Source organism: Labrus bergylta, chromosome 18 (assembly GCF_963930695.1).
Source record: "Labrus bergylta chromosome 18, fLabBer1.1, whole genome shotgun sequence".
Taxonomy (NCBI): domain Eukaryota; kingdom Metazoa; phylum Chordata; class Actinopteri; order Labriformes; family Labridae; genus Labrus; species Labrus bergylta.
In genome coordinates, this window is record NC_089212.1 from 1,852,143 (window position 1) to 1,867,625 (window position 15,483).

The following is a 15,483-nucleotide window of genomic DNA, read 5'->3' on the forward strand; positions in this document are numbered from 1 at the left end:
TGATCAGCATTAAGTCAAAACAGACATTTTTATCTTTATTCCCCGCCCTCAAACTCTAAAATTAGACCCAGTGGGGCAGGACGCACGCCGTTTGTCCAGTGGAGAAAAAACGTGGCGCTGACTAAATTTAGAGATATGAGCTGACATGACCACAAGTACAGTCACCACCATCACCCACAGCACCATTTATCTAATTTTTTTTTTTTTTTTTACACATTTTCTTATGGAGTGTTGGTTTGATTGAAAACACTCCTCAATTAAAGACAACAGAGGACAAAGTGACTCTTGTCAAATCGGTCATGGCTTGTACTTTACAACTGTCAATGTTACCGTCCCCTGAGAGCTCAACTGTAACTTTCTGATACTGCTACTGGTAGCTGGTAGGCTTGAAAAATCCACATCCAGAAAACAGATGGTACATGAAAAAGCTACACAGCCTCACATCCTGGACTTTTCTGAATGCAATGGAAATCTCCACGCAGGAAGACAGTTTAAGTATTTTTTAAGGAGACCCGTCAAAAACAGACTGCTTATAAACTGGTGCTACTCATATTCCTGATTTGCAGTAATCCATACACTGTATATTTGACAGCTTCAGGGTCTGTTAGTGGGAGGCTAATCAACAGCAGTTTGCAGTAAGATTAAAGCTGGTCCTCCAAGGAGTGCTGGAAGTGGTACACAGCCAAAACTATCCCGATCCCTGTAGTACAAGGTGGGATAGAAACCATTACGATTAAGAAGATTGTGAACAAGGCAGGAGATTTACCAACATGACACTCTGAAAGTTATTGGAATAAATCAGGTTTGCTACTGTGCTGGGACATGATACATGACTACTGTAAGACTGAACACTGATCTCTGATGGATTGCTGTGACATTAAAACACACACAAGTGCTCAAAAATGCACACAAAGAGCAGCTTTTGTTTGGATTTCTTTCTCTTTATGACTGCTTTCCTGGCTATTTGCATAACCAAATGAGAATAACAAAACAAAAGGGAATGCAGGAATGCTAGCAGCTATGTGTAATGCTAGCAGTATATTTTGCAATGCATTGCTTTCAACTACATGTTTTTACAGCATTCTACAGTATAAGATACAAAGTTGTCCATGAACACTAACTAAGTCTTGTATAAGCATGCTAAAAAAACATTTAAAGAGCCCATATTCTGCCCTTTTTGGGGTTCATATATTTAATCTATGTACCTACTTTTGTATGTTCACAATAGCTAAAGTCTGAAAAAAGTGTCTGTTTTCATGAACTGCTCCTCCTTGCTCCCTCTACGCTCTGAGTCCGTCAGCTGCACTCTGCTGAGCCCACACTGTTAGACCCCACGTGGGCCAAGTCTGCTCTGATTGGGCTGCCGATCCGCTCTGTCGTTATTGGTCAGTTGCTCAGCACGCGTCTCGGGAATTTCAACATGAGCTGCTGGGCTTGCCACAACGAGCCAATGGGCTTAGATCAGTGATCTCACACTGACAATGACGTCGGACTGACACATTTTTATCGAGGGGGGCTAGAACCAAGCGTTACATGCGGCTAATGCTACAGCTAACAGGAGGAGGTAGGAGAAGCCGCGTTTCCACGGACTTTGAATTTTTGCACATAGATGTGCCTAAACATGCAGGACACTTGGAAAACACACTAAAGAGCATACAAAACCAGAAAAAGAAGAATATGGGACCTTTAATGTGACATCTTGTGAAATCTGAAGTCTGACACCACCCAGTGCCACATACAAACACACAAAGGAAATGAAACAAAGCCTGCTTGGATACTGTAAGCACCTCAGATATTTCCTTTAGCCAAAGCCTTGCTAACAGGCTTATCACACCATATACTGTGTGTGTGTGTGTGTGTGTGTGTGTGTGTGTGTGTGTGTGTGTGTGTGTGTGTGTGTGTGTTTGTATGTGTGCGGTCTTGTTAACATACATGCCATTCTAAAAAGACCACACCCACATGCACAGACACACTCACACAAACACACACACACACACACACACACACACACACACACACACACACACACACACACGCACACAAAGCTTAACCTTTGTTCTGATGCAGGATTAAGGTCACCAGGCCTGTTGTCTGTAAGCTGGACATCACCTGAGATCACACATGCACACACACATGCATGGGCACACACACACACACACACACACACACACACACACACACACACACACACACACACACACACACACACACACACACACACACACAAATGCACCATGTCATTGTCAGTTCTCTTATGTTGGTATTATTTGACTCCACATCTGCATTTCTCAAAAAGACTTAATGCATTTATAATCAGCAGTGCAAAGCAGCCTTGAAAGGAGCAGCATTGCTTTTATAGCTCAGTGAAATCCAGTGAAATAAAAAAAAGGTCAAGTAATTTATGCATTCGGTTTGGCTTTACCAGATGAAAACAGCTGCAGTAGCATTGGATTTTTTTTACTGCGCAGTCAGAATGAGGTCATGGCGAGCGACCAAGCTCAACTGGGTCACAGGCTGTGACTCACTGTATGTTGCAATATACCTGGACTCAATTAAACCCATACCCAGCACACAGGATCGGCAGAGAGCTCTCTTGGAGTTGGGCTGTTGAGCATTTATTACTGTCAAGCAATTTCTTTAAAAACTGCTGGTGTGCTGGCTCTATACATGCAGCAATAACAAACTGCACCGCCAGTCTTTAACTAAACCTGCTGGTTTCTGACAGCCTCTGAGAGGGCTTTGACTTTTAGAAATCAAAGTTGCTTTAAGGAAAGATGTGGTTTTGTAGATTTTTTTGTGTCTCTGTGTCTCCCCTCCCCTCCCTCTCTCTCTCATTCTCTCTCCCTATGTGTGCTTGTTTCCTCTCTCCTATCTGTGTTATGGTGTGCTTGAGTTTGGCCCGTGGTATGTTGGATGCAAAGTCCTGGCAACCATAGCGTTCATTTTCTGCAAGATGTGGGGTAAAGTATTACTGGATTTGCTCATGTATACAGGCAGAAGTGGGAGCTATAATCTATGTTTGAAATATTTGATTTCAGATTTTAAATATGTTCTAATCTATGATAGACACCAAAATCAACCATGCCATGGAAATAGCCTTTGTTAATTTTCTCTTTACAGAATCATATAATCCAGGTCAATAATCTTTCTCACTCTGTCTTTGGTGGTTACTAACGGTTCTCCTCTTGTGCTTTAGTAATTTAGCCTCGTAGCCTACGATAGGAACTTACATTAGACTGTAGATGTATCACACCTGAACACACCCAGCTGTTACTGGATGCAGAGATGGCAGTACAGCAATGCATGTAAAACATCCAGTGTCAGCAGCAGCTTGACATATCAAACTAGATATCATCCAATTTAGCAACATAGTGGCGCATCACCGACCACTTCCTGGACTCTGTTTTTGAATGCATGTCCAAAAATATACGTACAGGTATTGTTAAATGGACGTCTCACTTGTTCATCTTGTGTAAATGTGCTGACTCATTGTGCGCTGCTGGTAAATGGTTGAGTCATGTTTTCATCTTAGATCCCAGAGGACAGCTGCAGTAATGTTGTATCCTCTTATCAGCCCACTTGCTCAGCTCGTGTGTGTGTGTGTGTGTGTGTGTGTGTGTGTGTGTGTGTGTGTGTGTGTGTGTGTGTGTGTGTGTGTGCGCGTGTGTTTATGTATATGTAAGTACTTGGCTGCTTAAGTACATGTTTTGTGTGCATGCTGTCCTCCTGCAGTCTGTGAGAGCTCACAAAGAAAGCCCTCACTGTGTGTTCAAGGGTGTTTGTGTTAGTGAATCCAGACTTCCACTCTCAGTCTCTAATCCATTAATCATATTGTATTAATTTATTTTGGCAGCCGACACCCAACATGCAACTGATGCTGTAAGATTAAAAAGATCCAAAGTCATAAAATCATAATTATCGTTTAGCTTATTTTTGGGTCACCATTCAAAACAGTTTTAAAGTGCTATAGAGGATTGCGTCAGAAAGCAGGCGCAATAACAGGATGTAATTGCTGAAAAATAATCCCTACAGGCAAATGTAAACTATCACAAAACATCCACTTAAAGAAATTGTTTTTTATGAGTGAGTGGCTCAGATTCTCAGAACATTTTGGAAATGCAAACCTCTTTTTTGTTTAAACCAGAAACCACAGTCAACCTTTATTCCACCAGACACCTTTAACATAAACTGTAGATTTACCTTGCAGAACAGGAGTTGCTTAACTTGGATTGTTAATTTGTTGGTGGGTTTTGTTAACAGGGTAATAAAAGAGAGTGAAATGAATAGTCAAACCCACATGGCCTAGAAAGGCAAACACATTTATCAGCATCAAGACTGGTTATTGCTATAGGGTTAGTTGCAATGTTCCTCGAGATAACACTTTTTATGAATTGGCGCTATACAAATATTGATAGATTGATTTAATGCCTGGATCCGCTGCCATGTTAAATAGTAAATGGACTTGAGCTTGTATAGCACATTTCTAGTCTTCTGACAACTCAAAGCACTTTTACACAGCAGGTCAGAGCTACCAGAGGCAGAGGTTTGCTATGTAGAGTGACAATCAGAAATAGCTAATCCCATTCACACATATTTGAACACTGCCAAAGCAGCATCTAGGGACATCGGGCATGTGGCTGCAGGAGCTGGGGATCGAACTCTCCAACTGAGCCAGGAGGACAGGAGGATCAACAGCACACTGCAGAAACAACAGGTTTTTACATTTTAGAGGCAAATATTCTAAATGATTGTTACATCTGACTGTTAAAAAACAGCTGGACACACACATTAACAGCACAAGATCAGCACATACAGCTGTTTGCACAGGGGGCGCCAAAGTCTGCACAAACGGAAAGTTCCTGACGGGAGCTTTAAAAGACAAATAAAGAATTGATTGAAAACATTAATATGTTAAATTGTTACCTGCTAATTCAAACAGCAGGTCAGACATCAGTATTTCTTCCTCAATGATGCACAGAGTGGAGTTCACACCTTCCTCTATCACAGGCCAAAGTTACATTGTGTTTTCATTGCTCCTCTCTACTTTCTCAGCCATGCTGCTTGTGAACCTTCAGCATCCAACAAGTTGTCCCCAGGTGACCTGAGTGTAGAAGACAGCTATGGCCTTAAATTTACAAATGCTGTTAATGCACGGACCATCTACTCAATGGCTGTAACCATAGTTTGCATTAGTGAATACATGCTTTAAAGACGTGCGAGATACTGTGCACCAAAAAGCCATGAGGTACTCTAATTACTTAGGGCCTTATTCTCTAAATGATTGTGCAGCTGTTCTGCACACTACACCTGTGAAAATGAGTGCACAAATACTATGTAACTCACGAAACACGCTCACCAATATGCACCATGCGCTGCAGAGAAAATTGCACCTCAATATGTTCTATACCATTACACAAAACTGTTCAGGGGAGACGGTCTGAAGCTGTTACGCACAAAGATGCAAGTTTATTATTTTATTTTTTTGAGTTGCCTTTGCCTGTTCTATTCACAAAGGAGGCTTTGTTCTTAACAATGAAACTCATTTTACATGTCAAGTCTGGCATCAGAATAAACTCTAAAAAGTTTCCCTCCTTTTTCTAGGGCTTCATCATTTTTATGTGGAATGAAAAATTCAGTCAACATGAGAGCTCACAGAGTAAAGGTGCAGACAGCTTTTCTCCACAAATTCAGATGAAAAACAAGCACAACTTCTGTCAGCATGTTTGCTCTTTAACATCATTAGCACGGTGAGCTTTGTGAATTAGACCTCTCAGTGAGCAGGTAGGAGGAACAAGTGATGCACACTTTGTGGAGCTGCTGGTGGCCGCGGTCCATTCTTAGTGAATCAGGCCCTTAATTTGTAAATGTTTAATTACATTTCATTCCGTCTCTTCAGCAACCTGCCCAACTTGTAATGAGCTTAAAAAGGGTTTGAAGAAGCCAATGTTGTTTAATCTAAACACAGGTCAAAACTCAAGTCCTAGTTTGCTGTACACAACATGAAGTGAATTAATGCAGTACCTCTTAGTCCAAGCACTAAGGCCTTTACCATGAAAGGATTACCGATTAGGCCTTAGGGCCCAAAGGGTCAGGGAGCCCATTAGTAGATATGTGATAAGGTAAATACCTCTGCGATATGACTATCAACATTTCTTGAACAATAGGATCACAACAGTCAAGCTTCAGATGCATTTATCTGAAACTCAAAGACTGGATATCTAACAGTCTCACATCTTTTACTTTGATACTGCATTCTCTTATCTGTAGATATGTTGCAGTAGTTACTTCTGATCTAATTAATCCTCACACTATCCTTCTTTTTCAATCCACTCAAGCAGTGTTCCTTTGTCCCCCAGCAGTCGGTTGTTGTTTTTTATTACAGACCAAAAAAACCCTCTGTTTCTCACTTTCATAAGAGTAGCCTCTAAATGTCCTAAATGTCCTATGCTGCCTCAAACCACATCCATATCCTCCAGCCAAAAACATCAGGCCATCAGATGTTGTTGAAAAGCAGCTTGCTGAGTTCAGGTTGGTGCCAAGAAGAAATAATATAAAAAAATAATAATGATACCGCCAACTGCTGGGATTAGCTGGCTGCTTTTTTTTTTTTTTGTATTTGGTGTAAAAGATAGGTTTGTGGGAGGAGGTCAACATGCTTTTAGAGATGACTGCTAAGCGGAACCAAGCCTACTGTACATTTGACGAAAACACCTAGAGACCATAAAACATTTTGACAGAAATGATTGAATCAATATCAGAATAAATATATACATATATATAAAATTATTATTTTTTTGCAATAGGAGGAGGAATGCAAAGACAGAAACAACATTTAATTAATTAAATGGTGAGTTTTATTTACAAACTAAGGGTACCCCATGTGTCAGAGAGAGTTAGATGAATGGATGGTTAAATAAACTGCTCTGGGACTTAATAAATAAGCAAATTCTAAAATTAACAAAATATGTTTTTTTAAATGAAAAAATAATGCCAAATGAGAATAAAAAAAACAATATTTTTTTTTTTAAATGACAACGACTTATTTTTGAGAAATAACTAATCATGTTTCAAAGAAACAAAGTCACACAGCACTACATACTGTATGTTTACTTAAATGATAATTTATCTATCAAGTGGAAGGTAGTGAGTAATTACTTCAAATTAAAAGACAAAATGATCTTTACAGTAAATATAAGGTGTCATGTCCTTGTTGACACTGACACTGATGAAGGAATCTAATGTGGTAAGGTTGACTATTCCCTCTTTTATGAAGGATGGGAGACAACCATGCTGTGGTTGTTGAGCAGAATCTTTCTTTGGACACCTCTGGGCTGACAGGGATTTTATTTATTTACATTTTTCTTTGTCTGTATGTATGTATGTAGCATAGTAACTATAATAGGCTGAATACTCCGGGTAAGACCTGGAAAACTATTCAGATTTGTAATCTTGGGACACACCCTGTTTTTCATTGATAATGTAACACTGTGAACCACAGATCAATGTTAGAATCCACAGGAGAAAAGCAACTCCTACAGTTTGTTTTGCTAACAAAGCTATCAGCTAACAAAGCTAATAGTGCTTACAGCTAATGGATGCTAAATGACATAATGGAGCTAACAAGGCTAATAACAAACAGAGCTATACAAAAGCTTTAACCCAGCTCTTTCCTGAACACCTAAGCACTTAATGATATTGATGATGATGATGATGATATTTAGGATGGTTTGGATGTTGATTAGAACCCTCAAGAGCAGATGATGTCATTGATGATTAACTTTAATTTAATTTTGCTTGATCTCTGTGCACTGCCTGTCAGCACCTGTGTGTCCAATCAAACTTAAAGCCGTTGTTTCCTCTTCTCTAGATACTTGCTTGTGTTGGACTTCAGCTGATTACAGTCAAAAGTTAGAAGTTATTGGAGTTACAAACACGTAACATCGTTGTTGTTAATGTAATGGCATTTCTTGGGGCGATGTTGATTATAAGTTAACCCTCGCTGTCTTGCTGTTAACTATACGCTCAATAGACTTAACTAAATGTACCTGTGGGTGTATGTAAGCAAGAGCACAGGGACAACTTCTGCTGCGTGTGTCGTAGCATAGCATGACGTACACAGACTGAACGACGACAACAGTGATACATCACATCACTCCGTCAACCATAACCATGAGCAACCTTAAAGTTAAAGTGCATCATATAAAACAGTTACACCTGCAATTGTATGCAATGTATACACAATATTGATATCAATTAAGTGAGTCATAAAATCAAGTAATGTTTATCATCTCAACCTGAGAGAAATAAAGATCTATTAATGAGACTTTATGAAAATAAACTTAATCTCCATTTTACATGAACTTGTCTACTTTCAGAGATAGAAGAAACCATGTACATTTACAGCTCTGTACTTAAAAACATAACTTTGATCACAAATTATAATCCCCACCAAACATTGTATTCATGTTTCTTTGTCATATTTTTCTTTACTGGTTTTACTTATTATACAGGTAACTTCTCTTACGTGTGGTCTGAGCTTTTTTCTTTGAATGAAACAAAATACACAACCTTATTTATTTCCCAGAGACAGCTAACATCCACACATGACTTTTACAAAGTAACCAATCAACACATTGATTTTAAGATGGTTTCTCGTCACTTCTTACACAGTGTTGTAAAAGGTACAATTCAGAGAGAACAAGATCAAATACTGTAAAAAAGATCAAAAGCCAAATAACTGGGGTTTTATTCAAGTTATCAATATAATGATTGACACTTGATCAATATTTGTATTGATGAACAGCTGTAACATTCAGGCTGAAAGCCACAAATCAAAGACTCTGACATGTTTTGTATTCAAGCCTCAGAAAATGGAAGGCCTCTCACAACATGATGATTCATTTTCTGCTTGAGCAGCGACTGAGAAACATGAGAATAACGAGAATGTTCCCAGGTAGACGAAGGAAAGCACTTATAGAGATGACGCTTACAACTATCGGCCACTTATATTGATCCAACGACTTCAGACTGATTTGTTCCTTTACAAATACTGTTTGAATTATTTTCTTATGGTACTCAAGTGGTTAGTGCAAAGTGTTCATTACATGATAAAGATAACTTTGGCCCATGTGGTATTTTTTTCTAGGCTGCGTAAACATATTGAAATGAAAATGACAGATATGACAAAGGAGACACCTGAGTGTTGGAGCATCAGAGGAACATTTAGCAGGTCAATAGTGTGTGACTGTTGAAATGCTTTCCTGTAACGCATGCAATGAAAGTACCTAGTACTTCACCTGTATACTGAGAAACCCAGTCACCCAGTCACAAAACTTGTTGCTGTTATCTGTTCCCAAAGTGCGTCTTGAAATGGGGAAAAGGAGTTTCAGGTACTTTCAGGAATCTCCTGCAGGATGATCTGTGTCTGGAGGAGCTGGTCTCTTTAAATCATTTTAAAAGTAGATTGAAGGTGTGTGAGGAAGATGCTTCAGGTTGTAGATGCTTTGACAGGTGACTTTGTGCTCTGTGACTCAGGACATGTTAAACTGTGTTTGTAATGACTCTGTGTTTTATGTCTGTAACTCTTTGTTGTGCTGCTGCCCCTCTTGGCCAGGACAAGCTTCCTGCCCTCCCGCCTGTGTCTCCCGACTCTGTGATCACCTTATGTGTCTCACCTCTATCTAGTTGTCTTCACTCCCCTTGAGTATTTAGTCTCTGGGTTCCCCTCCTTCTGTGCCAGTTCGTCTTGTTCCAGACTTTCTAGTGAAATTCCCATTAAGTGTTTTGATCTGTTTCCGTATTTTTGACCTGCCTTTTACCCACCATTGTGGATACCTCTGCCTGTGTATTGGATTCCCATATACCGACCCTTTTCTGATTAAACAGACTTGTATCCCCTTTAAAGGTGTTTGGAGCCGTACATTTGGGTTCTGTGTTTTATGGTTTAGTGTGACGGACAGTCCTGGATACTAGTGATTGGACCAGAAAAAATAAACTGTTATGGGTGAAATATCTGTCAATGAAGCGTCCCTTGTCAGGTGGATCGATAATGCCGAGTCATGTAAAGAGTCACACCCTGCATTGTGGTTATAATGAACTTTCATAAGTTTCCCCCCACCCAGTTTGGATCACTGGACTCAAATTTGTTCTAAAGGAAGAAGGTTTTCTGATAACAGCCAGAACCAATGTACCCGTAAGATAACTCCTTCTGTGTAGCGTTAATCTGTGTGTGAACAGATGGCACTCACTAACAAGTTAGGCTAAATGTAGCTACTGTTGGCATGGGCCAAGACTGATCTCTGACATCCTGATCCCAAGCCTCTTAATTAAATGCACCATTTAATCTAGTCGCTAGTTTTCAGTCCGGCTGTTGCCCCTGAACACACCACCATTCATCACTCATGACCTGCTCATTCTGGTGGCTTGACGTCACACTGCTGAAGTAATTAGAATGACAGAAAGAGTCCTCTTTTATTTGTTTTTGGCTGATTACTATCATTTGTCTATTGTCACTCAATGGTCCATATCCAGAACCTTAGTAACACCGCACTACCCATAGTGATATGGATGTAAATGCCCCCAAACACACATACTGCACAGCTCAAAATCACCATTTTACCTTCCCTGTAATTATTTACATTTAAAATTAATTTTAACTGATCAGACAGAAACATATTCTTCCAAATATATTCAGTCAGATTTAAGTTTAATCTTACCTTATACCATTTTGGTGTTGCCTTCACACAATATATTACAGTAAATGGTTAATGGACTTCACCATCAGAAGTAACTCACCACATTCATACACATTAATACGAAGCAGCAGGAGCAACTAGGGGTTAAGTGTCTTGCCCAAGGACACATTGGACATGTGGCTGGGGATCGAACCCCCTAATGAGAGACGACCGACCCTACCACTGATCCAAAGCTGCCCCATTATGTTCTATCCTAAAGCCATTTTTCTGCTATTGCAGTCAACCATTATACCCATTGGGAATCAAAGCTTCCTCATTTACTATCCATAATCTTCATGTCTTCATTTGAATGGAGTTATATATTTAAACAAATGTCAGTGTGTAAATCTAAAGAATGTGTACAATGAATCAAAGTATCACCATCGCTGTAATGAACATATAGCTGTTTATTTATTATCTTAAATCTGCAACCATCACAAACAGAGCTGTGCGCTTTAAGTTATGTTTGATTTCAAATGTTTTTATTTGTTATTTAACCTGACAAGTTGAGAGCACGTTGTTATTTATGGAAATGGCCTCGGGAGTTTTTTTTTCTTCTTAGAGACTGTATGTGTAGAGAACAACAACACAACTACAGACGATTAGTCTTTACCTTCTACATTTAATGAGGCTGATTTTAGGATTCTACCTTGATTGAAGAAAATGAGACAGAAAGGAGACCGGATGTGAAAGAAATAATCATTGTATATTTTTTTTCAAATTGTCTGTTAGTGCTCTCTGTCAGTGGATTGTGCTGCTTTTGCACACCAGGTATTTTTAGTTGTTTTCTCTCCCACTGGATGTTCTTGTCATGGTTTTTTTTCCCAAGCAATGCCATTTTCAGAGGGAAAAGAAGTGTTGATTGTTTTATGTAAATCCTCAAAGAAAAACAAAAATGTCATGCACAATGGACATGACAAGTTGGTTAAGCACAACATACAAATGCAGCTCTGCAGAAACACAGACCACACAAATTGTCAGCATGCTTTGCTGTCCCAGGCTGAGGACTAACAGGCATCTAGAGTTTCCCATACTCAGCAAGTCTGCAGCTCTTCTGAAAGCAGAGACAGGTAAGGATGCACACTGTATGCTAACGGGGAGGCCAGGATGTGCAGGTAATATTGGGCTGCATTTACACTGCACATCAAGTCCTGTGTTTGTTACACCCTGATGTTATTCCCTCTGCTGCTTGTCCCTTCTCCCCTTCTGTTTTCTCCAGCTCTGCCCAGGTGAAGCTACTGAATACTCAATGAGATACACCTGGTCTCAGTGGTGAGTTTAGGAAGAGAGAGGCTTTTGGAGTGGTGACTGCTGTGACTCCCTCTCAGTCAGGGATTGTATGTTGTCTTATTGATTTAGACTTGTGTTAACTATTTAGTAATATTTATGTCTTATTTAGATCCCTTCGTTTTGACTATGTTAAGGTGTTTTATGTGCTTTATTGGGTGAATTTGTTGGTTGTTGTTCGCCACCCTGGGCCGCCTTATGGTGCTGGATAACAGTGTATTGTAGTTAAGATAATGTCGACATGTGTAAGAGTATTTTTTAAATGTTTGTGCCCCAGTCTGATCCTGCAATAGCTTCTTCTAAAAAGTGGATTTCTCAATAATTCTACAAAGCTTCTCTCTCAGCATATAAAAGCTTTCTCTAGAACTGATGTGTCACACATTGCACACTTGTTTTTTTTTTTTTTGTAGAAAAACTACTGTGCTGTTAGCATGTTTTATTAAAAGCAGTGTTCATGTGGGTGGTGGGTGGTGGGCTACTTCAATAGAATGCATTAACTGTCTGATAGTTGAATCCCCTGGTAACAGTATTTATAAGTATTGCAATGGAACATAGTTCTGTATCGGCTGGAAAGCCTGCGTGACAAATTCAAAATAAACTGAGATGACTCATCTTAATGGGTAATTTATATGCAACTCATTGGTAAAGCATTCATACCACCTATAATAAATGCCTGCAGATATTATGCCAAGACTCTTGTTCCAAATATAGTGCACAGACATTGCACAAAATTTGGATCAAAATGTATTCTGTATAAAAAAAACATTCTCGAAGAAAACCGACTTTGTGAGATGTGTGATTTTGGACGAAGTGGAAACTGAGTCCCATTTTCTTGTGCATTGTACAAAATATGATGATTTAAGTGAAGTATTGTTTCATGAAAGAGCTCCTCAAAAACCTGAAATATTGGGATGGACAGTTGTGCAAAATCTTGTATGGCTGTTTGAGTGTGTTTAAGCTAGTTGATTTTGTCTCAAAAGCTTGGGAAATAAGACAAGATATTCTGTTCATTAAGGGTTTGTCTTGCTTTTGCTTTCTCTTTTTGTTCCATGACATTGTATAGATCACTGCACTCAGACTGGAATGTTTTAATTCACGGTGTCATATACGGCATGCGGGCTGGGCATACTAATGTATGTATGACACAACAATAAAATAAAAACTTCCAACTTCTTCTGTTTGAAGTTGCAGTTAGGATAAAGTAATCAAATGTAAAAAAAAATATATAAATATATATATATATACATGGTAGACATACAATGCAAACCACATGGAAAACTGCTGCCTACATCTGCCTCCAGCTTTAAGGCAGAGATTAGACAAAAAGCTAATACATATTGCTATTTTGTATCATCATTGTACAAAGTAGATCATTTCTCAAATGTCCAAACTTTAACTGAAACTGGCTGCTGTTCAGACAAATAATAACTGTCAATCAAAGTATCTACTTGATGTCACTGTCCGCAATAAGGGTAGCAAGATAAATCTAAGGGGTTGTGAGATGATTTATGCACAAGATACAAACACAATCTAGAAAGACAACAAAATACTGTTCAGACTTTAATCAGAAAGACATAAATTCATTGTACGAGGTCATAAGACAAAATAAAATCATCTTCAAATATACAAACGACGTTGTTGCTTATCTCTATGCATATATAGACAGAAATAAGGACAGACAGTGGGAGTGGGCAGAGAGCCAAAAGACTGTCTGTATTGTGTCACATTCACCCAGAGTTATCTGTCCTGAACACAGCTCATTATCGGCTGACATGTCTCACATCTGTCATGTCACCCACTCTCCATGCTCCCACCATCACGCTCACACAGACACACACATGTACACAGACATCCTCCATGCTGGCATCCTAAAGCGAGATCTAGTGTCAGACATGTCACGGATGATTTTGAAACAGCAGGTGTGCAAAGAGAGGCGGGTTGGTCGAGGGACTGAATGCGTGAGAGTCATTTAACTCACACAGCAAGGGAAAAGACGACAGTACAACAAATATATTCAACTAAATAAACATGTGGCATCCAACAGAATGAAGTAATACAAGTCACCACTTTGACCACAAAGGACTGCAAACACAGCAGATGAGGTACAATTCCAAGAAGATGCCACGCACACAACTGCCACCACAACAACAACAACACAAATCTACTCTAATGTAATTAACGACCTTGTAATGGATTTTAAGCAGGAACTTAACTAGAGCTACCAGCCAGCCAAAGACTAATCCTGTGTTGGCAGGCTATGTATTTGGAGTAATTGTGATTCATCAACAGTGGCAACAGAGTCTAGAAGCACTAGTTTCTGTTTGTGAATAAAAAAAATTTACATCATAATGTTATACCTAGCCCATGTCTTTTTACACAAAAAAAAACATATTTTGGTGATATGGATTACCAAAGCCTTTGTGAATATGACACACACATATTAGGAATATATGATTTGAAACTGTGGATGAAGTAAAGGGCCATATAAAAGATTGACCTGTAAAGATTGCTGCTGGTTTTTTTAGGCCTTCTTGCTTTTATTGACACTGAAGTGAGACAACTGAGGAGAGAAATAAATTGTTGGGTTGAGAGAGTGAGGTGTGCTGGCTGATTCATGGATATCATGAGTTGCTAGGAAGACCCATTAAATTCATAACATAAAATTAGCTTGTAGATGTTCCAAATTACATCAAAACAACAGAAGTTATGTAATGCAGCCCTTTAGTTAACAATAAAGTAATGTATTAAGTAAAACAAATGATCATGATTTGGGGTTATTTTGATTTTTACCTATGGCAGGCACTGCATTTGGTTAAATTCAGTCATAAAAAAGATCTTCCACTCTTAAATCAGGGATTTTCAGATGCAAATGTGGATCAAAGAGAGTCAATTCTAAACAAGAAATTCAACCTTTCAAAGCTCTTTATCAAATCAGGCAGAAAATAAGAGGACCTGAAATAGAACCCTGAGGGACACATTAGCTGGTTTCTGCACCTATAAAGCATTTTGAGATTGAGAGGTTGAATCCAAACAAGTAAATGACGATGAATAGACCATGATGGATGTTTTTCATGATCAAGATCCTAAAATCCTTGCTTAGGTTTACTTTTTTTTGGTGTTGTTTGGGAAATATAATTTCAGAGCAATTTTATGATGTCATTGTCTGTTCTAAATCAATCATTGAACGTGACAACCAATGATGTTTTTCCTAAATGCAATTAAATAAAGTCTGAGTTGTCAGTAATTCTTGTTTTGGCAGATAACTGAGTGATGGAGGAAGTAAAGATTATTTGCCTTTGTGTCAGATTCAGTGATGACATTTTAAAGACATATTGTTTTCTTTATAATAACCACAGTCACATAAACTCTCTCACACACACGCACGCACGCGCACGCACACACACACACACACACACACACACACACACACACACACACACACACACACACACACACACACACA

At 39.0% G+C, this 15,483-nt stretch overlaps 1 protein-coding gene across 4 annotated transcripts in view; it reads right to left on the minus strand.

Moving 5' to 3' along the window:
* The window catches only part of lrfn5a (leucine rich repeat and fibronectin type III domain containing 5a), a 141,593-nt gene that overhangs the window by 110,315 nt on the left and 15,795 nt on the right, over nt 1-15,483 (minus strand). The gene's annotated exons all lie outside the window — the stretch shown is intronic.